The sequence below is a fragment of the Phoenix dactylifera genome, chromosome 4 (assembly GCF_051530095.1).
Source record: "Phoenix dactylifera cultivar Ajwa chromosome 4, Ajwa_hap1_PhDact_Kaust_v1.1, whole genome shotgun sequence".
Classification (NCBI taxonomy): domain Eukaryota; kingdom Viridiplantae; phylum Streptophyta; class Magnoliopsida; order Arecales; family Arecaceae; genus Phoenix; species Phoenix dactylifera.
This window is the reverse complement of record NC_143193.1, coordinates 34,050,137-34,068,440: the sequence shown is the minus strand read 5'-3', so window position 1 is coordinate 34,068,440 and position 18,304 is coordinate 34,050,137. Positions and strand designations below refer to the sequence as shown.

Sequence of the window (18,304 nt, the reverse complement as noted above, 5' to 3'; positions counted from 1 at the left end):
TTTTCCACTTCGGATAATTTTTTTTCTCCGAAAATAAACTGAGTCCGGAGACTGGCGGTGCCATGCAGCATAGCGGGACCAGCGCGTTGAATCCTACGCCAGAACGGCCCCGGCGGCGCGAATGTCTCGGGCCGTCGAGGTCTGCTGCTTTGTCATATAAGAGAGTTTCGAAGGGAATGTCATGGGTGCGATCATACCAGCACTAATGCACCGGATCCCATCAGAACTCCGCAGTTAAGCGTGCTTGGGCGGGAGTAGTACTAGGATGGGTGCCCCCCTGGGAAGTCCTTGTGTTGCACCCCTTTTATTTTTTGCCCGCTTTTTTATTTTTTGATAATATTTATTTTTAATTTTTCGGCTTTTGGCTTTTCCTCTTCAGATAATTTTTTCCCCCGAAAATAAACTGAGTCCGGAGACTGGCGGTGCCATGCAGCATAGCGGGACCAGCGCGTTGAATCCTACGCCAGAACGGCCCTGGCGGCGCGAATGTCTCGGGCCGTCGAGACCGGCTGCTTTGTCATAAAAAGGAGTTTCGAAGGGCTTGTCATGGGTGCGATCATACCAGCACTAATGCACTGGATCGCATCAGAACACCGCAGTTAAGCGTGCTTGGGCGAGAGTAGTACTAGGATGGGTGACCCCCCGGGAAGTCCTCGTGTTGCACCCCATTTATTTTTTGCCCTTTTTTTATTTTTTGATAATATTTATTTTTAATTTTTCGGCTTTTGGCTTTTCCACTTCGGATAAATTTTTTCCTCCGAAAATAAACTGAGTCCGGAGACTGGCGGTGCCATGCAGCATAGCGGGACCAGCGCGTTGAATCCTACGCCAGAACGGCCCCGACGGTGGGAATGTCTCGGGCCGTCGAGGTCGGCTGCTTTGTCATAAAAGGGAGTTTCGAAGGGCATGTCATGGGTGCGATCATACCAGCACTAATGCACCGGATCCCATCAGAACTCCGCAGTTAAGCGTGCTTAGGCGAGGGTAGTACCAGGATGGGTGACCCTATGGAAAGTCCTCGTGTTGCACCCCTTTTATTTTTTGCCCGCTTTTTTATTTTTTGGTAATATTTATTTTTAATTTTTCGGCCTTTGGCTTTTTCTCTTCGGATAATTTTTTCTCCCCGAAAATAAACTGAGTCCGGAGACTGGCTATGCCATGCAGCATAGCGGGACCAGCGCGTTGAATCCTACGCCAGAACGGCCCTGGCGGCGCGAATGTCTCGGGCCGTCGAGACCGGCTGCTTTGTCATAAAACGGAGTTTCGAAGGGCTTGTCATGGGTGCGATCATACCAGCACTAATGCACCGGATCCCATCAAAACTCCGCAGTTAAGCGTGCTTGGGCGAGAGTAGTACTTGGATGGGTGACCCCCCGGGAAGTCCTCGTGTTGCACCCCATTTATTTTTTGCCCGTTTTTTTATTTTTTGATAATATTTATTTTTAATTTTTCGGCTTTTGGCTTTTCCACTTCGGATAATTTTTTTCCCCCGAAAATAAACTGAGTCCGGAGACTGGCTGTGCCATGCAGCATAGCGGGACCAGCGCGTTGAATCCTACGCCAGAACGGCCCCGGCGGCGCGAATGTCTCGGGCCGTCGAGGTCTGCTGCTTTGTCATATAAGAGAGTTTCGAAGGGAATGTCATGGGTGCGATCATACCAGCACTAATGCACCGGATCCCATCAGAACTCCGCAGTTAAGCGTGCTTGGGCGGAAGTAGTACTAGGATGGGTGCCCCCCTGGGAAGTCCTCGTGTTGCACCCCTTTTATTTTTTGCCCGCTTTTTTATTTTTTGATAATATTTATTTTTAATTTTTCGGCTTTTGGCTTTTCCTCTTCGGATAATTTTTTCCCCCGAAAATAAACTGAGTCCGGAGACTGGCGGTGCCATGCAGCATAGCGGGACCAGCGCGTTAAATCCTACGCCAGAACGGCCCTGGCGGCGCGAATGTCTCGGGCCGTCGAGACCGGCTGCTTTGTCATAAAAAGGAGTTTCGAAGGGCTTGTCATGGGTGCGATCATACCAGCACTATTGCACCGGATCCCATCAGAACTCCGCAGTTAAGCGTGCTTGGGCGAGAGTAGTACTAGGATGGGTGACCCCCCGGGAAGTCCTCGTGTTGCACCCCATTTATTTTTTGCCCATTTTTTTATTTTTTGATAATATTTATTTTTAATTTTTCGGCTTTTGGCTTTTCCACTTCGGATAATTTTTTTTCCCCGAAAATAAACTGAGTTCGGAGACTGGCGGTGCCATGCAGCATAGCGGGACCAGCGCGTTGAATCCTACGCCAGAACGGCCCCGGCGGCGCGAATGTCTCGGGCCGTCGAGGTCTGCTGCTTTGTCATATAAGAGAGTTTCGAAGGGAATGTCATGGGTGCGATCATACCAGCACTAATGCACCGGATCCCATCCGAACTCCGCAGTTAAGCGTGTTTGGGCGGGAGTAGTACTAGGATGGGTGCCCCCCTGGGAAGTCCTCATGTTGCACCCCTTTTATTTTTTGCCCGCTTTTTTATTTTTTGATAATATTCATTTTTAATTTTTCGGCTTTTGGCTTTTCCTCTTCAGATAATTTTTTCCCCCGAAAATAAACTGAGTCCGGAGACTGGCGGTGCCATGCAGCATAGCGGGACCAGCGCGTTGAATCCTACGCCAGAACGGCCCTGGCGGCGCGAATGTCTCGGGCCGTCGAGACCGGCTGCTTTGTCATAAAAAGGAGTTTCGAAGGGCTTGTCATGGGTGCGATCATACCAGCACTAATGCACTGGATCGCATCAGAACACCGCAGTTAAGCGTGCTTGGGCGAGAGTAGTACTAGGATGGGTGACCCCCCGGGAAGTCCTCGTGTTGCACCCCATTTATTTTTTGCCCTTTTTTTATTTTTTGATAATATTTATTTTTAATTTTTCGGCTTTTGGCTTTTCCACTTCGGATAATTTTTTTCCTCCGAAAATAAACTGAGTCCGGAGACTGGCGGTGCCATGCAGCATAGCGGGACCAGCGCGTTGAATCCTACGCCAGAACGGCCCCGGCGGTGCGAATGTCTCGGGCCGTCGAGGTCGGCTGCTTTGTCATAAAAGGGAGTTTCGAAGGCCATGTCATGGGTGCGATCATACCAGCACTAATGCACCGAATCCCATCAGAACTCCGCAGTTAAGCGTGCTTAGGCGAGGGTAGTACTAGGATGGGTGACCCTATGGAAAGTCCTCGTGTTGCACCCCTTTTATTTTTTACCCGCTTTTTTATTTTTTGGTAATATTTATTTTTAATTTTTCGGCCTTTGGCTTTTCCTCTTCGGATAATTTTTTCTCCCCGAAAATAAACTGAGTCCGGAGACTGGCTATGCCATGCAGCATAGCGGGACCAGCGCGTTGAATCCTACGCCAGAACGGCCCTGGCGGCGCGAATGTCTCGGGCCGTCGAGACCGGCTGCTTTGTCATAAAACGGAGTTTCGAAGGGCTTGTCATGGGTGCGATCATACCAGCACTAATGCACCGGATCCCATCAGAACTCCGCAGTTAAGCGTGCTTGGGCAAGAGTAGTACTAGGATGGGTGACCCCCCGGGAAGTCCTCGTGTTGCACCCCATTTATTTTTTGCCCCTTTTTTTATTTTTTGATAATATTTATTTTTAATTTTTCGGCTTTTGGCTTTTCCACTTCGGATAATTTTTTTCCCCCGAAAATAAACTGAGTCCGGAGACTGGCTGTGCCATGCAGCATAGCGGGACCAGCGCGTTGAATCCTACGCCAGAACGGCCCCGGCGGCGCGAATGTCTCGGGCCGTCGAGACCGGCTGCTTTGTCATAAAAAGGAGTTTCGAAGGGCTTGTCATGGGTGCGATCATACCAGCACTATTGCACCGGATCCCATCAGAACTCCGCAGTTAAGCGTGCTTGGGCGGAAGTAGTACTAGGATGGGTGCCCCCCTGGGAAGTCCTCGTGTTGCACCCCTTTTATTTTTTGCCCGCTTTTTTATTTTTTGATAATATTTATTTTTAATTTTTCGGCTTTTGGCTTTTCCTCTTCGGATAATTTTTTCCCCCGAAAATAAACTGAGTCCGGAGACTGGCGGTGCCATGCAGCATAGCGGGACCAGCGCGTTGAATCCTACGCCAGAACGGCCCTGGCGGCGCGAATGTCTCGGGCCGTCGAGACCGGCTGCTTTGTCATAAAAAGGAGTTTCGAAGGGCTTGTCATGGGTGCGATCATACCAGCACTATTGCACCGGATCCCATCAGAACTCCGCAGTTAAGCGTGCTTGGGCGAGAGTAGTACTAGGATGGGTGACCCCCCGGGAAGTCCTCGTGTTGCACCCCATTTATTTTTTGCCCGTTTTTTTATTTTTTGATAATATTTATTTTTAATTTTTCGGCTTTTGGCTTTTCCACTTCGGATAATTTTTTTCCCCCGAAAATAAACTGAGTCCGGCGACTGGCGGTGCCATGCAGCATAGCGGGACCAGCGCGTTGAATCCTACGCCAGAACGGCCCCGGCGGCGCGAATGTCTCGGGCCGTCGAGGTCTGCTGCTTTGTCATATAAGAGAGTTTCGAAGGGAATGTCATGGGTGCGATCATACCAGCACTAATGCACCGGATCCCATCAGAACTCCGCAGTTAAGCGTGCTTGGGCGGGAGTAGTACTAGGATGGGTGCCCCCCTGGGAAGTCCTCGTGTTGCACCCCTTTTATTTTTTGCCCGCTTTTTTATTTTTTGATAATATTTATTTTTAATTTTTCGGCTTTTGGCTTTTCCTCTTCAGATAATTTTTTCCCCCGAAAATAAACTGAGTCCGGAGACTGGCGGTGCCATGCAGCATAGCGGGACCAGCGCGTTGAATCCTACGCCAGAACGGCCCTGGCGGCGCGAATGTCTCGGGCCGTCGAGACCTGCTGCTTTGTCATAAAAGGGAGTTTCGAAGGGCCTGTCATGGGTGCGATCATACCAGCACTAATGCACCGGATCCCATCTGAACTCCGCAGTTAAGCGTGCATGGGCGAGAGTAGTACTAGGATGGGTGACCCCCTGGGAAGTCCTCGTGTTGCGCCCCTTTTATTTTTTGCCCGCTTTTTTATTTTTTGTTAATATTTATTTTTAATTTTTCGGCTTTTGGCTTTTCCTCTTCGGATAATTTTTTTTCCCCGAAAATAAACTGAGTCCGGAGACTGGCGGTGCCATGCAGCATAGCGGGACCAGCGCGTTGAATCCTACGCCAGAACGGCCCCGGCGGCGCGAATGTCTCGGGCCGTCGAGGTCGGCTGCTTTGTCATAAAAGGGAGTTTCGAAGGGCATGTCATGGGTGCGATCATACCAGCACTAATGCACCGGATCCCATCAGAACTCCGCAGTTAAGCGTGCTTGGGCGAGGGTAGTACTAGGATGGGTGACCCTATGGAAAGTCCTCGTGTTGCACCCCTTTTATTTTTTGCCCGCTTTGTTATTTTTTGATAATATTTATTTTTAATTTTTCGGCCTTTGGCTTTTCCTCTTCGGATAATTTTTTTTCCCCGAAAATAAACTGAGTCCGGAGACTGGCGGTGCCATGCAGCATAGCGGGACCAGCGCGTTGAATCCTACGCCAGAACGGCCCTGCCGGCGCAAATGTCTCGGGCCGTCGAGGTCTGCTGCTTTGTCATAAAAGGGAGTTTCGAAGGGCATGTAATGGGTACGATCATACCAGCACTAATGTACCAGATTCCATCAGAACTCCGCAGTTAAGCATGCTTGGGCGAGAGTAGTACTAGGATGGGTGACCCTCTGGGAAGTCCTCGTGTTGCACCCCTTTAATTTTTTGCCCGCTTTTTTATTTTTTGATAATATTTATTTTTAATTTTTCGGCTTTTGGCTTTTCCACTCCGGATAATTTTTTTCCTCCCAAAATAAACTGAGTTCGGAGACAGGCGGTGCCATGCAGCATAGCGGGACCAGCGCGTTGAATTCTACGCCAGAACGGCCCCGGCGGCGCGAATGTCTCGGGCCGTCGAGGTCTGCTGCTTTGTCATAAAAGGGAGTTTCGAAGGGCTTGTCATGGGTGTGATCATACCAGCACTAATGCACCGGATCCCATCAGAACTCCGCAGTTAAGCGTGCTTGGGCGAGAGTAGTACAAGGATGGGTGACCCCCTGGGAAGTCCTCGTGTTGCCCCCCTTTTATTTTTTGCCCGCTTTTTTATTTTTTGATAATATTTATTTTTAATTTTTCGGCTTTTGGCTTTTCCTCTTCGGATAATTTTTTTCCCCGAAAATAAACTGAGTCCGGAGACTGGCGGTGCCATGCAGCATAGCGGGACCAGCGCGTTGAATCCTACGCCAGAACGGCCCTGGCGGCGCGAATGTCTCGGGCCGTCGAGACCGGCTGCTTTGTCATAAAAAGGAGTTTCGAAGGGCTTGTCATGGGTGCGATCATACCAGCACTATTGCACCGGATCCCATCAGAACTCCGCAGTTAAGCGTGCTTGGGCGAGAGTAGTACTAGGATGGGTGACCCCCCGGGAAGTCCTCGTGTTGCACCCCATTTATTTATTGCCCGTTTTTTTATTTTTTGATAATATTTATTTTTAATTTTTCGGCTTTTGGCTTTTCCACTTCGGATAATTTTTTTCCTCCGAAAATAAACTGAGTCCGGAGACTGGCGGTGCCATGCAGCATAGCGGGACCAGCGCGTTGAATCCTACGCCAGAACGGCCCCGGCGGTGCGAATGTCTCGGGCCGTCGAGACCTGCTGCTTTGTCATAAAAGGGAGTTTCGAAGGGCTTGTCATGGGTGCGATCATACCAGCACTAATGCACCGGATCCCATCTGAACTCCGCAGTTAAGCGTGCTTGGGCGAGAGTAGTACTAGGATGGGTGACCCCCCGGGAAGTCCTCGTGTTGCACCCCATTTATTTTTTGCCCCTTTTTTTATTTTTTGATAATATTTATTTTTAATTTTTCGGCTTTTGGCTTTTCCACTTCGGATAATTTTTTTTCCCCGAAAATAAACTGAGTCCGGAGACTGGCGGTGCCATGCAGCATAGCGGGACCAGCGCGTTGAATCCTACGCCAGAACGGCCCCGGCGGCGCGAATGTCTCGGGCCGTCGAGGTCTGCTGCTTTGTCATATAAGAGAGTTTCGAAGGGAATGTCATGGGTGCGATCATACCAGCACTAATGCACCGGATCCCATCAGAACTCCGCAGTTAAGCGTGCTTGGGCGGGAGTAGTACTAGGATGGGTGCCCCCCTGGGAAGTCCTCGTGTTGCACCCCTTTTATTTTTTGCCCGCTTTTTTATTTTTTGAGAATATTCATTTTTAATTTTTCGGCTTTTGGCTTTTCCTCTTCAGATAATTTTTTCCCCCGAAAATAAACTGAGTCCGGAGACTGGCGGTGCCATGCAGCATAGCGGGACCAGCGCGTTGAATCCTACGCCAGAACGGCCCTGGCGGCGCGAATGTCTCGGGCCGTCGAGACCGGCTGCTTTGTCATAAAAAGGAGTTTCGAAGGGCTTGTCATGGGTGCGATCATACCAGCACTAATGCACTGGATCGCATCAGAACACCGCAGTTAAGCGTGCTTGGGCGAGAGTAGTACTAGGATGGGTGACCCCCCAGGAAGTCCTCGTGTTGCACCCCATTTATTTTTTGCCCTTTTTTTATTTTTTGATAATATTTATTTTTAATTTTTCGGCTTTTGGCTTTTCCACTTCGGATAATTTTTTTTCCCCGAAAATAAACTGAGTCCGGAGACTGGCGGTGCCATGCAGCATAGCGGGACCAGCGCGTTGAATCCTACGCCAGAACGGCCCCGGCGGCGCGAATGTCTCGGGCCGTCGAGGTCGGCTGCTTTGTCATAAAAGGGAGTTTCGAAGGGCATGTCATGGGTGCGATCATACCAGCACTAATGCACTGGATCCCATCAGAACTCCGCAGTTAAGCGTGCTTAGGCGAGGGTAGTACTAGGATGGGTGACCCTATGGAAACTCCTCGTGTTGCACCCCTTTTATTTTTTGCCCGCTTTTTTATTTTTTGGTAATATTTATTTTTAATTTTTCGGCCTTTGGCTTTTCCTCTTCGGATATTTTTTTCTCCCCGAAAATAAACTGAGTCCGGAGACTGGCTATGCCATGCAGCATAGCGGGACCAGCGCGTTGAATCCTACGCCAGAACGGCCCTGGCGGCGCGAATGTCTCGGGCCGTCGAGACCGGCTGCTTTGTCATAAAACGGAGTTTCGAAGGGCTTGTCATGGGTGCGATCATACCAGCACTAATGCACCGGATCCCATCAGAACTCCGCAGTTAAGCGTGCTTGGGCGAGAGTAGTACTAGGATGGGTGACCCCCCGAGAAGACCTCGTGTTGCACCCCATTTATTTTTTGCCCGTTTTTTTATTTTTTGATAATATTTATTTTTAATTTTTCGGCTTTTGGCTTTTCCACTTCGGATAATTTTTTTTCCCCGAAAATAAACTGAGTCCGGAGACTGGCTGTGCCATGCAGCATAGCGGGACCAGCGCATTGAATCCTACGCCAGAACGGCCCCGGCGGCGCGAATGTCTCGGGCCGTCGAGGTCTGCTGCTTTGTCATATGAGAGAGTTTCGAAGGGAATGTCATGGGTGCGATCATACCAGCACTAATGCACCGGATCCCATCAGAACTCCGCAGTTAAGCGTGCTTGGGCGGGAGTAGTACTAGGATGGGTGCCCCCCTGGGAAGTCCTCGTGTTGCACCGCTTTTATTTTTTGCCCGCTTTTTTATTTTTTGATAATATTTATTTTTAATTTTTCGGCTTTTGGCTTTTCCTCTTCGGATAATTTTTTCCCCCGAAAATAAACTGAGTCCGGAGACTGGCGGTGCCATGCAGCATAGCGGGACCAGCGCGTTGAATCCTACGCCAGAACGGCCCTGGCGGCGCGAATGTCTCGGGCCGTCGAGACCGGCTGCTTTGTCATAAAAAGGAGTTTCGAAGGGCTTGTCATGGGTGCGATCATACCAGCACTATTGCACCGGATCCCATCGGAACTCCGCAGTTAAGCGTGCTTGGGCGAGAGTAGTACTAGGATGGGTGACCCCCCGGGAAGTCCTCGTGTTGCACCCCATTTATTTTTTGCCCGTTTTTTTATTTTTTGATAATATTTATTTTTAATTTTTCGGCTTTTGGCTTTTCCACTTCGGATAATTTTTTTCCCCCGAAAATAAACTGAGTCCGGAGACTGGCGGTGCCATGCAGCATAGCGGGACCAGCGCGTTGAATCCTACGCCAGAACGGCCCCGCCGGCGCCAATGTCTCGGGCCGTCGAGGTCTGCTGCTTTGTCATAAAAGGGAGTTTCGAAGGGCATGTAATGGGTACGATCATACCAGCACTAATGCGCCGGATTCCATCAGAACTCCGCAGTTAAGCATGCTTGGGCGAGAGTAGTACTAGGATGGGTGACCCTCTGGGAAGTCCTCGTGTTGCACCCCTTTAATTTTTTGCCCGCTTTTTTATTTTTTGATAATATTTATTTTTAATTTTTCGGCTTTTGGCTTTTCCACTCTGGATAATTTTTTTCCTCCCAAAATAAACTGAGTTCGGAGACAGGCGGTGCCATGCAGCATAGCGGGACCAGCGCGTTGAATTCTACGCCAGAACGGCCCCGGCGGCGCGAATGTCTCGGGCCGTCGAGGTCTGCTGCTTTGTCATAAAAGGGAGTTTCGAAGGGCTTGTCATGGGTGTGATCATACCAGCACTAATGCATCGGATCCCATCAGAACTCCGCAGTTAAGCGAGCTTGGGCGAGAGTAGTACAAGGATGGGTGACCCCCTGGGAAGTCCTCGTGTTGCCCCCCTTTTATTTTTTGCCCGCTTTTTTATTTTTTGATAATATTTATTTTTAATTTTTCGGCTTTTGGCTTTTCCTCTTCGGATAATTTTTTCCCCCGAAAATAAACTGAGTCCGGAGACTGGCGGTGCCATGCAGCATAGCGGGACCAGCGCGTTGAATCCTACGCCAGAACGGCCCTGGCGGCGCGAATGTCTCGGACCGTCGAGACCGGCTGCTTTGTCATAAAAAGGAGTTTCGAAGGGCTTGTCATGGGTGCGATCATACCAGCACTAATGCACTGGATCGCATCAGAACACCGCAGTTAAGCGTGCTTGGGCGAGAGTAGTACTAGGATGGGTGACCCCCCAGGAAGTCCTCATGTTGCACCCCATTTATTTTTTGCCCTTTTTTTATTTTTTGATAATATTTATTTTTAATTTTTCGGCTTTTGGCTTTTCCACTTCGGATAATTTTTTTTCCCCGAAAATAAACTGAGTCCGGAGACTGGCGGTGCCATGCAGCATAGCGGGACCAGCGCGTTGAATCCTACGCCAGAACGGCCCCGGCGGCGCGAATGTCTCGGGCCGTCGAGGTCGGCTGCTTTGTCATAAAAGGGAGTTTCGAAGGGCATGTCATGGGTGCGATCATACCAGCACTAATGCACTGGATCCCATCAGAACTCCGCAGTTAAGCGTGCTTAGGCGAGGGTAGTACTAGGATGGGTGACCCTATGGAAACTCCTCGTGTTGCACCCCTTTTATTTTTTGCCCGCTTTTTTATTTTTTGGTAATATTTATTTTTAATTTTTCGGCCTTTGGCTTTTCCTCTTCGGATATTTTTTTCTCCCCGAAAATAAACTGAGTCCGGAGACTGGCTATGCCATGCAGCATAGCGGGACCAGCGCGTTGAATCCTACGCCAGAACGGCCCTGGCGGCGCGAATGTCTCGGGCCGTCGAGACCGGCTGCTTTGTCATAAAACGGAGTTTCGAAGGGCTTGTCATGGGTGCGATCATACCAGCACTAATGCACCGGATCCCATCAGAACTCCGCAGTTAAGCGTGCTTGGGCGAGAGTAGTACTAGGATGGGTGACCCCCCGAGAAGTCCTCGTGTTGCACCCCATTTATTTTTTGCCCGTTTTTTTATTTTTTGATAATATTTATTTTTAATTTTTCGGCTTTTGGCTTTTCCACTTCGGATAATTTTTTTTCCCCGAAAATAAACTGAGTCCGGAGACTGGCTGTGCCATGCAGCATAGCGGGACCAGCGCATTGAATCCTACGCCAGAACGGCCCCGGCGGCGCGAATGTCTCGGGCCGTCGAGGTCTGCTGCTTTGTCATATGAGAGAGTTTCGAAGGGAATGTCATGGGTGCGATCATACCAGCACTAATGCACCGGATCCCATCAGAACTCCGCAGTTAAGCGTGCTTGGGCGGGAGTAGTACTAGGATGGGTGCCCCCCTGGGAAGTCCTCGTGTTGCACCGCTTTTATTTTTTGCCCGCTTTTTTATTTTTTGATAATATTTATTTTTAATTTTTCGGCTTTTGGCTTTTCCTCTTCGGATAATTTTTTCCCCCGAAAATAAACTGAGTCCGGAGACTGGCGGTGCCATGCAGCATAGCGGGACCAGCGCGTTGAATCCTACGCCAGAACGGCCCTGGCGGCGCGAATGTCTCGGGCCGTCGAGACCGGCTGCTTTGTCATAAAAAGGAGTTTCGAAGGGCTTGTCATGGGTGCGATCATACCAGCACTATTGCACCGGATCCCATCGGAACTCCGCAGTTAAGCGTGCTTGGGCGAGAGTAGTACTAGGATGGGTGACCCCCCGGGAAGTCCTCGTGTTGCACCCCATTTATTTTTTGCCCGTTTTTTTATTTTTTGATAATATTTATTTTTAATTTTTCGGCTTTTGGCTTTTCCACTTCGGATAATTTTTTTCCCCCGAAAATAAACTGAGTCCGGAGACTGGCGGTGCCATGCAGCATAGCGGGACCAGCGCGTTGAATCCTACGCCAGAACGGCCCCGCCGGCGCCAATGTCTCGGGCCGTCGAGGTCTGCTGCTTTGTCATAAAAGGGAGTTTCGAAGGGCATGTAATGGGTACGATCATACCAGCACTAATGCGCCGGATTCCATCAGAACTCCGCAGTTAAGCATGCTTGGGCGAGAGTAGTACTAGGATGGGTGACCCTCTGGGAAGTCCTCGTGTTGCACCCCTTTAATTTTTTGCCCGCTTTTTTATTTTTTGATAATATTTATTTTTAATTTTTCGGCTTTTGGCTTTTCCACTCTGGATAATTTTTTTCCTCCCAAAATAAACTGAGTTCGGGGACAGGCGGTGCCATGCAGCATAGCGGGACCAGCGCGTTGAATTCTACGCCAGAACGGCCCCGGCGGCGCGAATGTCTCGGGCCGTCGAGGTCTGCTGCTTTGTCATAAAAGGGAGTTTCGAAGGGCTTGTCATGGGTGTGATCATACCAGCACTAATGCATCGGATCCCATCAGAACTCCGCAGTTAAGCGAGCTTGGGCGAGAGTAGTACAAGGATGGGTGACCCCCTGGGAAGTCCTCGTGTTGCCCCCCTTTTATTTTTTGCCCGCTTTTTTATTTTTTGATAATATTTATTTTTAATTTTTCGGCTTTTGGCTTTTCCTCTTCGGATAATTTTTTCCCCCGAAAATAAACTGAGTCCGGAGACTGGCGGTGCCATGCAGCATAGCGGGACCAGCGCGTTGAATCCTACGCCAGAACGGCCCCGGCGGCGGGAATGTCTCGGGCCGTCGAGGTCGGCTGCTTTGTCATAAAAGGGAGTTTCGAAGGGCATGTCATGGGTGCGATCATACCAGCACTAATGCACCGGATCCCATCAAAACTCCGCAGTTAAGCGTGCTTGGGCGAGAGTAGCACTAGGATGGGTGACCACCTGGGAAGTCCTCGTGTTGCACCCCTTTTATTTTTTGCCCCTTTTTTTTATTTTTTGATAATATTTATTTTTAATTTTTTGGCTTTTGGCTTTTCCGCTTCGGATAATTTTTTTCCTCCGAAAATAAACTGAGTCCGGAGACTGGCGGTGCCATGCAGCATAGCGGGACCAGCGCGTTGAATCCTACGCCAGAACGGCCCCGGCGGTGCGAATGTCTCGGGCCGTCGAGACCTGCTGCTTTGTCATAAAAGGGAGTTTCGAAGGGCTTGTCATGGGTGCGATCATACCAGCACTAATGCACCGGATCCCATCTGAACTCCGCAGTTAAGCGTGCTTGGGCGAGAGTAGTACTAGGATGGGTGACCCCCCGGGAAGTCCTCGTGTTGCACCCCATTTATTTTTTGCCCGTTTTTTAATTTTTTGATAATATTTATTTTTAATTTTTCGGCTTTTGGCTTTTCCACTTCGGATAATTTTTTTTCCCCGAAAATAAACTGAGTCCGGAGACTGGCGGTGCCATGCAGCATAGCGGGACCAGCGCGTTGAATCCTACGCCAGAACGGCCCCGGCGGCGCGAATGTCTCGGGCCGTCGAGGTCTGCTGCTTTGTCATATAAGAGAGTTTCGAAGGGAATGTCATGGGTGCGATCATACCAGCACTAATGCACCGGATCCCATCAGAACTCCGCAGTTAAGCGTGCTTGGGCGGGAGTAGTACTAGGATGGGTGCCCCCCTGGGAAGTCCTCGTGTTGCACCCCTTTTATTTTTTGCCCGCTTTTTTATTTTTTGAGAATATTCATTTTTAATTTTTCGGCTTTTGGCTTTTCCTCTTCAGATAATTTTTTCCCCCGAAAATAAACTGAGTCCGGAGAATGGCGGTGCCATGCAGCATAGCGGGACCAGCGCGTTGAATCCTACGCCAGAACGGCCCTGGCGGCGCGAATGTCTCGGGCCGTCGAGACCGGCTGCTTTGTCATAAAAAGGAGTTTCGAAGGGCTTGTCATGGGTGCGATCATACCAGCACTAATGCACTGGATCGCATCAGAACACCGCAGTTAAGCGTGCTTGGGCGAGAGTAGTACTCGGATGGGTGACCCCCCAGGAAGTCCTCGTGTTGCACCCCATTTATTTTTTGCCCTTTTTTTATTTTTTGATAATATTTATTTTTAATTTTTCGGCTTTTGGCTTTTCCACTTCGGATAATTTTTTTTTCCCGAAAATAAACTGAGTCCGGAGACTGGCGGTGCCATGCAGCATAGCGGGACCAGCGCGTTGAATCCTACGCCAGAACGGCCCTGGCAGCGCGAATGTCTCGGGCCGTCGAGACCGGCTGCTTTGTCATAAAAAGGAGTTTCGAAGGGCTTGTCATGGGTGCGATCATACCAGCACTAATGCACTGGATCGCATCAGAACACCGCAGTTAAGCGTGCTTGGGCGAGAGTAGTACTAGGATGGGTGACCCCCCAGGAAGTCCTCGTGTTGCACCCCATTTATTTTTTGCCCGTTTTTTAATTTTTTGATAATATTTATTTTTAATTTTTCGGCTTTTGGCTTTTCCACTTCGGATAATTTTTTTTCCCCGAAAATAAACTGAGTCCGGAGACTGGCGGTGCCATGCAGCATAGCGGGACCAGCGCGTTGAATCCTACGCCAGAACGGCCCCGGCGGCGCGAATGTCTCGGGCCGTCGAGGTCTGCTGCTTTGTCATATAAGAGAGTTTCGAAGGGAATGTCATGGGTGCGATCATACCAGCACTAATGCACCGGATCCCATCAGAACTCCGCAGTTAAGCGTGCTTGGGCGGGAGTAGTACTAGGATGGGTGCCCCCCTGGGAAGTCCTCGTGTTGCACCCCTTTTATTTTTTGCCCGCTTTTTTATTTTTTGAGAATATTCATTTTTAATTTTTCGGCTTTTGGCTTTTCCTCTTCAGATAATTTTTTCCCCCGAAAATAAACTGAGTCCGGAGAATGGCGGTGCCATGCAGCATAGCGGGACCAGCGCGTTGAATCCTACGCCAGAACGGCCCTGGCGGCGCGAATGTCTCGGGCCGTCGAGACCGGCTGCTTTGTCATAAAAAGGAGTTTCGAAGGGCTTGTCATGGGTGCGATCATACCAGCACTAATGCACTGGATCGCATCAGAACACCGCAGTTAAGCGTGCTTGGGCGAGAGTAGTACTAGGATGGGTGACCCCCCAGGAAGTCCTCGTGTTGCACCCCATTTATTTTTTGCCCTTTTTTTATTTTTTGATAATATTTATTTTTAATTTTTCGGCTTTTGGCTTTTCCACTTCGGATAATTTTTTTTTCCCGAAAATAAACTGAGTCCGGAGACTGGCGGTGCCATGCAGCATAGCGGGACCAGCGCGTTGAATCCTACGCCAGAACGGCCCTGGCAGCGCGAATGTCTCGGGCCGTCGAGACCGGCTGCTTTGTCATAAAAAGGAGTTTCGAAGGGCTTGTCATGGGTGCGATCATACCAGCACTAATGCACTGGATCGCATCAGAACACCGCAGTTAAGCGTGCTTGGGCGAGAGTAGTACTAGGATGGGTGACCCCCCAGGAAGTCCTCGTGTTGCACCCCATTTATTTTTTGCCCTTTTTTTATTTTTTGATAATATTTATTTTTAATTTTTCGGCTTTTGGCTTTTCCACTTCGGATAATTTTTTTTTCCCGAAAATAAACTGAGTCCGGAGACTGGCGGTGCCATGCAGCATAGCGGGACCAGCGCGTTGAATCCTACGCCAGAACGGCCCCGGCGGCGCGAATGTCTCGGGCCGTCGAGGTCGGCTGCTTTGTCATAAAAGGGAGTTTCGAAGGGCATGTCATGGGTGCGATCATACCAGCACTAATGCACTGGATCCCATCAGAACTCCGCAGTTAAGCGTGCTTAGGCGAGGGTAGTACTAGGATGGGTGACCCTATGGAAACTCCTCGTGTTGCACCCCTTTTATTTTTTGCCCGCTTTTTTATTTTTTGGTAATATTTATTTTTAATTTTTCGGCCTTTGGCTTTTCCTCTTCGGATATTTTTTTCTCCCCGAAAATAAACTGAGTCCGGAGACTGGCTATGCCATGCAGCATAGCGGGACCAGCGCGTTGAATCCTACGCCAGAACGGCCCTGGCGGCGCGAATGTCTCGGGCCGTCGAGACCGGCTGCTTTGTCATAAAACGGAGTTTCGAAGGGCTTGTCATGGGTGCGATCATACCAGCACTAATGCACCGGATCCCATCAGAACTCCGCAGTTAAGCGTGCTTGGGCGAGAGTAGTACTAGGATGGGTGACCCCCCGGGAAGTCCTCGTGTTGCACCCCATTTATTTTTTGCCCTTTTTTTATTTTTTGATAATATTTATTTTTAATTTTTCGGCTTTTGGCTTTTCCACTTCGGATAATTTTTTTTCCCCGAAAATAAACTGAGTCCGGAGACTGGCTGTGCCATGCAGCATAGCGGGACCAGCGCGTTGAATCCTACGCCAGAACGGCCCCGGCGGCGCGAATGTCTCGGGCCGTCGAGGTCTGCTGCTTTGTCATATAAGAGAGTTTCGAAGGGAATGTCATGGGTGCGATCATACCAGCACTAATGCACCGGATCCCATCAGAACTCCGCAGTTAAGCGTGCTTGGGCGGGAGTAGTACTAGGATGGGTGCCCCCCTGGGAAGTCCTCGTGTTGCACCCCTTTTATTTTTTGCCCGCTTTTTTATTTTTTGATAATATTTATTTTTAATTTTTCGGCTTTTGGCTTTTCCTCTTCGGATAATTTTTTCCCCCGAAAATAAACTGAGTCCGGAGACTGGCGGTGCCATGCAGCATAGCGGGACCAGCGCGTTGAATCCTACGCCAGAACGGCCCTGGCGGCGCGAATGTCTCGGGCCGTCGAGACCGGCTGCTTTGTCATAAAAAGGAGTTTCGAAGGGCTTGTCATGGGTGCGATCATACCAGCACTATTGCACCGGATCCCATCAGAACTCCGCAGTTAAGCGTGCTTGGGCGAGAGTAGTACTAGGATGGGTGACCCCCCGGGAAGTCCTCGTGTTGCACCCCATTTATTTTTTGCCCGTTTTTTTATTTTTTGATAATATTTATTTTTAATTTTTCGGCTTTTGGCTTTTCCACTTCGGATAATTTTTTTCCCCCGAAAATAAACTGAGTCCGGAGACTGGCGGTGCCATGCAGCATAGCGGGACCAGCGCGTTGAATCCTACGCCAGAACGGCCCCGCCGGCGCAAATGTCTCGGGCCGTCGAGGTCTGCTGCTTTGTCATAAAAGGGAGTTTCGAAGGGCATGTAATGGGTACGATCATACCAGCACTAATGCACCGGATTCCATCAGAACTCCGCAGTTAAGCATGCTTGGGCGAGAGTAGTACTAGGATGGGTGACCCTCTGGGAAGTCCTCGTGTTGCACCCCTTTAATTTTTTGCCCGCTTTTTTATTTTTTGATAATATTTATTTTTAATTTTTCGGCTTTTGGCTTTTCCAATCCGGATAATTTTTTTCCTCCCAAAATAAACTGAGTTCGGAGACAGGCGGTGCCATGCAGCATAGCGGGACCAGCGCGTTGAATTCTACGCCAGAACGGCCCCGGCGGCGCGAATGTCTCGGGCCGTCGAGGTCTGCTGCTTTGTCATAAAAGGGAGTTTCGAAGGGCTTGTCATGGGTGTGATCATACCAGCACTAATGCATCGGATCCCATCAGAACTCCGCAGTTAAGCGTGCTTGGGCGAGAGTAGTACAAGGATAGGTGACCCCCTGGGAAGTCCTCGTGTTGCCCCCCTTTTATTTTTTGCCCGCTTTTTTATTTTTTGATAATATTTATTTTTAATTTTTCGGCTTTTGGCTTTTCCTCTTCGGATAATTTTTTCCCCCGAAAATAAACTGAGTCCGGAGACTGGCGGTGCCATGCAGCATAGCGGGACCAGCGCGTTGAATCCTACGCCAGAACGGCCCCGGCGGCGGGAATGTCTCGGGCCGTCGAGGTCGGCTGCTTTGTCATAAAAGGGAGTTTCGAAGGGCATGTCATGGGTGCGATCATACCAGCACTAATGCACCGGATCCCATCAAAACTCCGCAGTTAAGCGTGCTTGGGCGAGAGTAGCACTAGGATGGGTGACCACCTGGGAAGTCCTCGTGTTGCACCCCTTTTATTTTTTGCCCCTTTTTTTTATTTTTTGATAATATTTATTTTTAATTTTTTGGCTTTTGGCTTTTTCGCTTCGGATAATTTTTTTTCTCCGAAAATAAACTGAGTCCGGAGACTGGCGGTGCCATGCAGCATAGCGGGACCAGCGCGTTGAATCCTACACCAGAACGGCCCCGGCGGTGCGAATGTCTCGGGCCGTCGAGACCTGCTGCTTTGTCATAAAAGGGAGTTTCGAAGGGCTTGTCACGGGTGCGATCATACCAGCACTAATGCACCGGATCCCATCTGAACTCCGCAGTTAAGCGTGCTTGGGCGAGAGTAGTACTAGGATGGGTGACCCCCTGGGAAGTCCTCGTGTTGCACCCCTTTTATTTTTTGCCCGCTTTTTTATTTTTTGATAATATTTATTTTTAATTTTTCGGCTTTTGGCTTTTCCACTTCGGATAATTTTTTTC

General features: G+C 49.6%; 36 non-coding genes and 14 pseudogenes across 36 annotated transcripts; all 50 read left to right on the top strand.

Annotated features, from left to right (window-relative positions):
- The first annotated feature begins 183 nt into the window (after nt 1-183).
- On the top strand, nt 184-302 carry LOC149754781 (5S ribosomal RNA). Its single transcript, XR_016403019.1, has one exon. It is a non-coding gene; the product is annotated as a 5S ribosomal RNA (ribosomal RNA).
- Nucleotides 303-548: 246 nt separating this feature from the next.
- LOC149754780 (5S ribosomal RNA) lies at nt 549-667 on the top strand (annotated as a pseudogene).
- A 246-nt stretch (nt 668-913) lies between these two features.
- LOC149754779 (5S ribosomal RNA) lies at nt 914-1,032 on the top strand. Its single transcript, XR_016406434.1, has one exon. It is a non-coding gene; the product is annotated as a 5S ribosomal RNA (ribosomal RNA).
- A 247-nt stretch (nt 1,033-1,279) lies between these two features.
- LOC149754778 (5S ribosomal RNA) lies at nt 1,280-1,398 on the top strand. Its single transcript, XR_016405787.1, has one exon. It is a non-coding gene; the product is annotated as a 5S ribosomal RNA (ribosomal RNA).
- A 247-nt stretch (nt 1,399-1,645) lies between these two features.
- On the top strand, nt 1,646-1,764 carry LOC149754777 (5S ribosomal RNA). The gene has a single exon (XR_016405191.1). It is a non-coding gene; the product is annotated as a 5S ribosomal RNA (ribosomal RNA).
- Nucleotides 1,765-2,010: 246 nt separating this feature from the next.
- Nucleotides 2,011-2,129, top strand: LOC149754776 (5S ribosomal RNA). Its single transcript, XR_016401419.1, has one exon. It is a non-coding gene; the product is annotated as a 5S ribosomal RNA (ribosomal RNA).
- Nucleotides 2,130-2,376: 247 nt separating this feature from the next.
- On the top strand, nt 2,377-2,495 carry LOC149754775 (5S ribosomal RNA). Its single transcript, XR_016406226.1, has one exon. It is a non-coding gene; the product is annotated as a 5S ribosomal RNA (ribosomal RNA).
- Nucleotides 2,496-2,741: 246 nt separating this feature from the next.
- Nucleotides 2,742-2,860, top strand: LOC149754774 (5S ribosomal RNA; annotated as a pseudogene).
- A 246-nt stretch (nt 2,861-3,106) lies between these two features.
- LOC149754773 (5S ribosomal RNA) lies at nt 3,107-3,225 on the top strand. Its single transcript, XR_016409052.1, has one exon. It is a non-coding gene; the product is annotated as a 5S ribosomal RNA (ribosomal RNA).
- Nucleotides 3,226-3,472: 247 nt separating this feature from the next.
- Nucleotides 3,473-3,591, top strand: LOC149754772 (5S ribosomal RNA). Its single transcript, XR_016404379.1, has one exon. It is a non-coding gene; the product is annotated as a 5S ribosomal RNA (ribosomal RNA).
- A 247-nt stretch (nt 3,592-3,838) lies between these two features.
- On the top strand, nt 3,839-3,957 carry LOC149754771 (5S ribosomal RNA). Its single transcript, XR_016406205.1, has one exon. It is a non-coding gene; the product is annotated as a 5S ribosomal RNA (ribosomal RNA).
- A 246-nt stretch (nt 3,958-4,203) lies between these two features.
- On the top strand, nt 4,204-4,322 carry LOC149754770 (5S ribosomal RNA). The gene has a single exon (XR_016401418.1). It is a non-coding gene; the product is annotated as a 5S ribosomal RNA (ribosomal RNA).
- Nucleotides 4,323-4,569: 247 nt separating this feature from the next.
- Nucleotides 4,570-4,688, top strand: LOC149754769 (5S ribosomal RNA). Its single transcript, XR_016400949.1, has one exon. It is a non-coding gene; the product is annotated as a 5S ribosomal RNA (ribosomal RNA).
- A 246-nt stretch (nt 4,689-4,934) lies between these two features.
- On the top strand, nt 4,935-5,053 carry LOC149754768 (5S ribosomal RNA). Its single transcript, XR_016401999.1, has one exon. It is a non-coding gene; the product is annotated as a 5S ribosomal RNA (ribosomal RNA).
- Nucleotides 5,054-5,300: 247 nt separating this feature from the next.
- Nucleotides 5,301-5,419, top strand: LOC149754767 (5S ribosomal RNA). Its single transcript, XR_016402369.1, has one exon. It is a non-coding gene; the product is annotated as a 5S ribosomal RNA (ribosomal RNA).
- A 247-nt stretch (nt 5,420-5,666) lies between these two features.
- Nucleotides 5,667-5,785, top strand: LOC149754766 (5S ribosomal RNA; annotated as a pseudogene).
- Nucleotides 5,786-6,032: 247 nt separating this feature from the next.
- On the top strand, nt 6,033-6,151 carry LOC149754765 (5S ribosomal RNA). The gene has a single exon (XR_016406742.1). It is a non-coding gene; the product is annotated as a 5S ribosomal RNA (ribosomal RNA).
- Nucleotides 6,152-6,397: 246 nt separating this feature from the next.
- On the top strand, nt 6,398-6,516 carry LOC149754764 (5S ribosomal RNA). Its single transcript, XR_016401416.1, has one exon. It is a non-coding gene; the product is annotated as a 5S ribosomal RNA (ribosomal RNA).
- Nucleotides 6,517-6,763: 247 nt separating this feature from the next.
- On the top strand, nt 6,764-6,882 carry LOC149754763 (5S ribosomal RNA). The gene has a single exon (XR_016413027.1). It is a non-coding gene; the product is annotated as a 5S ribosomal RNA (ribosomal RNA).
- Nucleotides 6,883-7,129: 247 nt separating this feature from the next.
- On the top strand, nt 7,130-7,248 carry LOC149754762 (5S ribosomal RNA). Its single transcript, XR_016400948.1, has one exon. It is a non-coding gene; the product is annotated as a 5S ribosomal RNA (ribosomal RNA).
- A 246-nt stretch (nt 7,249-7,494) lies between these two features.
- On the top strand, nt 7,495-7,613 carry LOC149754761 (5S ribosomal RNA; annotated as a pseudogene).
- Nucleotides 7,614-7,859: 246 nt separating this feature from the next.
- On the top strand, nt 7,860-7,978 carry LOC149754760 (5S ribosomal RNA). Its single transcript, XR_016407899.1, has one exon. It is a non-coding gene; the product is annotated as a 5S ribosomal RNA (ribosomal RNA).
- A 247-nt stretch (nt 7,979-8,225) lies between these two features.
- LOC149754759 (5S ribosomal RNA) lies at nt 8,226-8,344 on the top strand. Its single transcript, XR_016413021.1, has one exon. It is a non-coding gene; the product is annotated as a 5S ribosomal RNA (ribosomal RNA).
- Nucleotides 8,345-8,591: 247 nt separating this feature from the next.
- LOC149754758 (5S ribosomal RNA) lies at nt 8,592-8,710 on the top strand. The gene has a single exon (XR_016404584.1). It is a non-coding gene; the product is annotated as a 5S ribosomal RNA (ribosomal RNA).
- A 246-nt stretch (nt 8,711-8,956) lies between these two features.
- On the top strand, nt 8,957-9,075 carry LOC149754757 (5S ribosomal RNA). The gene has a single exon (XR_016403327.1). It is a non-coding gene; the product is annotated as a 5S ribosomal RNA (ribosomal RNA).
- Nucleotides 9,076-9,322: 247 nt separating this feature from the next.
- LOC149754756 (5S ribosomal RNA) lies at nt 9,323-9,441 on the top strand (annotated as a pseudogene).
- Nucleotides 9,442-9,688: 247 nt separating this feature from the next.
- On the top strand, nt 9,689-9,807 carry LOC149754755 (5S ribosomal RNA; annotated as a pseudogene).
- A 246-nt stretch (nt 9,808-10,053) lies between these two features.
- Nucleotides 10,054-10,172, top strand: LOC149754754 (5S ribosomal RNA; annotated as a pseudogene).
- A 246-nt stretch (nt 10,173-10,418) lies between these two features.
- LOC149754753 (5S ribosomal RNA) lies at nt 10,419-10,537 on the top strand. Its single transcript, XR_016407897.1, has one exon. It is a non-coding gene; the product is annotated as a 5S ribosomal RNA (ribosomal RNA).
- A 247-nt stretch (nt 10,538-10,784) lies between these two features.
- LOC149754752 (5S ribosomal RNA) lies at nt 10,785-10,903 on the top strand. The gene has a single exon (XR_016400935.1). It is a non-coding gene; the product is annotated as a 5S ribosomal RNA (ribosomal RNA).
- Nucleotides 10,904-11,150: 247 nt separating this feature from the next.
- On the top strand, nt 11,151-11,269 carry LOC149754751 (5S ribosomal RNA). The gene has a single exon (XR_016404583.1). It is a non-coding gene; the product is annotated as a 5S ribosomal RNA (ribosomal RNA).
- Nucleotides 11,270-11,515: 246 nt separating this feature from the next.
- On the top strand, nt 11,516-11,634 carry LOC149754750 (5S ribosomal RNA). Its single transcript, XR_016403326.1, has one exon. It is a non-coding gene; the product is annotated as a 5S ribosomal RNA (ribosomal RNA).
- Nucleotides 11,635-11,881: 247 nt separating this feature from the next.
- LOC149754749 (5S ribosomal RNA) lies at nt 11,882-12,000 on the top strand (annotated as a pseudogene).
- A 247-nt stretch (nt 12,001-12,247) lies between these two features.
- On the top strand, nt 12,248-12,366 carry LOC149754748 (5S ribosomal RNA; annotated as a pseudogene).
- A 246-nt stretch (nt 12,367-12,612) lies between these two features.
- On the top strand, nt 12,613-12,731 carry LOC149754747 (5S ribosomal RNA). Its single transcript, XR_016408035.1, has one exon. It is a non-coding gene; the product is annotated as a 5S ribosomal RNA (ribosomal RNA).
- A 248-nt stretch (nt 12,732-12,979) lies between these two features.
- LOC149754746 (5S ribosomal RNA) lies at nt 12,980-13,098 on the top strand. Its single transcript, XR_016413026.1, has one exon. It is a non-coding gene; the product is annotated as a 5S ribosomal RNA (ribosomal RNA).
- Nucleotides 13,099-13,345: 247 nt separating this feature from the next.
- Nucleotides 13,346-13,464, top strand: LOC149754745 (5S ribosomal RNA). Its single transcript, XR_016400947.1, has one exon. It is a non-coding gene; the product is annotated as a 5S ribosomal RNA (ribosomal RNA).
- A 246-nt stretch (nt 13,465-13,710) lies between these two features.
- LOC149754744 (5S ribosomal RNA) lies at nt 13,711-13,829 on the top strand (annotated as a pseudogene).
- A 246-nt stretch (nt 13,830-14,075) lies between these two features.
- LOC149754743 (5S ribosomal RNA) lies at nt 14,076-14,194 on the top strand (annotated as a pseudogene).
- A 247-nt stretch (nt 14,195-14,441) lies between these two features.
- On the top strand, nt 14,442-14,560 carry LOC149754742 (5S ribosomal RNA). The gene has a single exon (XR_016400946.1). It is a non-coding gene; the product is annotated as a 5S ribosomal RNA (ribosomal RNA).
- A 246-nt stretch (nt 14,561-14,806) lies between these two features.
- Nucleotides 14,807-14,925, top strand: LOC149754741 (5S ribosomal RNA; annotated as a pseudogene).
- Nucleotides 14,926-15,171: 246 nt separating this feature from the next.
- LOC149754740 (5S ribosomal RNA) lies at nt 15,172-15,290 on the top strand (annotated as a pseudogene).
- A 246-nt stretch (nt 15,291-15,536) lies between these two features.
- On the top strand, nt 15,537-15,655 carry LOC149754739 (5S ribosomal RNA). The gene has a single exon (XR_016407896.1). It is a non-coding gene; the product is annotated as a 5S ribosomal RNA (ribosomal RNA).
- A 247-nt stretch (nt 15,656-15,902) lies between these two features.
- Nucleotides 15,903-16,021, top strand: LOC149754738 (5S ribosomal RNA). The gene has a single exon (XR_016400619.1). It is a non-coding gene; the product is annotated as a 5S ribosomal RNA (ribosomal RNA).
- A 246-nt stretch (nt 16,022-16,267) lies between these two features.
- LOC149754737 (5S ribosomal RNA) lies at nt 16,268-16,386 on the top strand. The gene has a single exon (XR_016400945.1). It is a non-coding gene; the product is annotated as a 5S ribosomal RNA (ribosomal RNA).
- Nucleotides 16,387-16,632: 246 nt separating this feature from the next.
- On the top strand, nt 16,633-16,751 carry LOC149754736 (5S ribosomal RNA). The gene has a single exon (XR_016401415.1). It is a non-coding gene; the product is annotated as a 5S ribosomal RNA (ribosomal RNA).
- A 247-nt stretch (nt 16,752-16,998) lies between these two features.
- Nucleotides 16,999-17,117, top strand: LOC149754735 (5S ribosomal RNA). The gene has a single exon (XR_016408886.1). It is a non-coding gene; the product is annotated as a 5S ribosomal RNA (ribosomal RNA).
- A 247-nt stretch (nt 17,118-17,364) lies between these two features.
- LOC149754734 (5S ribosomal RNA) lies at nt 17,365-17,483 on the top strand (annotated as a pseudogene).
- A 246-nt stretch (nt 17,484-17,729) lies between these two features.
- LOC149754733 (5S ribosomal RNA) lies at nt 17,730-17,848 on the top strand. The gene has a single exon (XR_016408034.1). It is a non-coding gene; the product is annotated as a 5S ribosomal RNA (ribosomal RNA).
- A 248-nt stretch (nt 17,849-18,096) lies between these two features.
- LOC149754732 (5S ribosomal RNA) lies at nt 18,097-18,215 on the top strand. The gene has a single exon (XR_016408101.1). It is a non-coding gene; the product is annotated as a 5S ribosomal RNA (ribosomal RNA).
- The last annotated feature ends 89 nt before the right edge of the window (nt 18,216-18,304 follow it).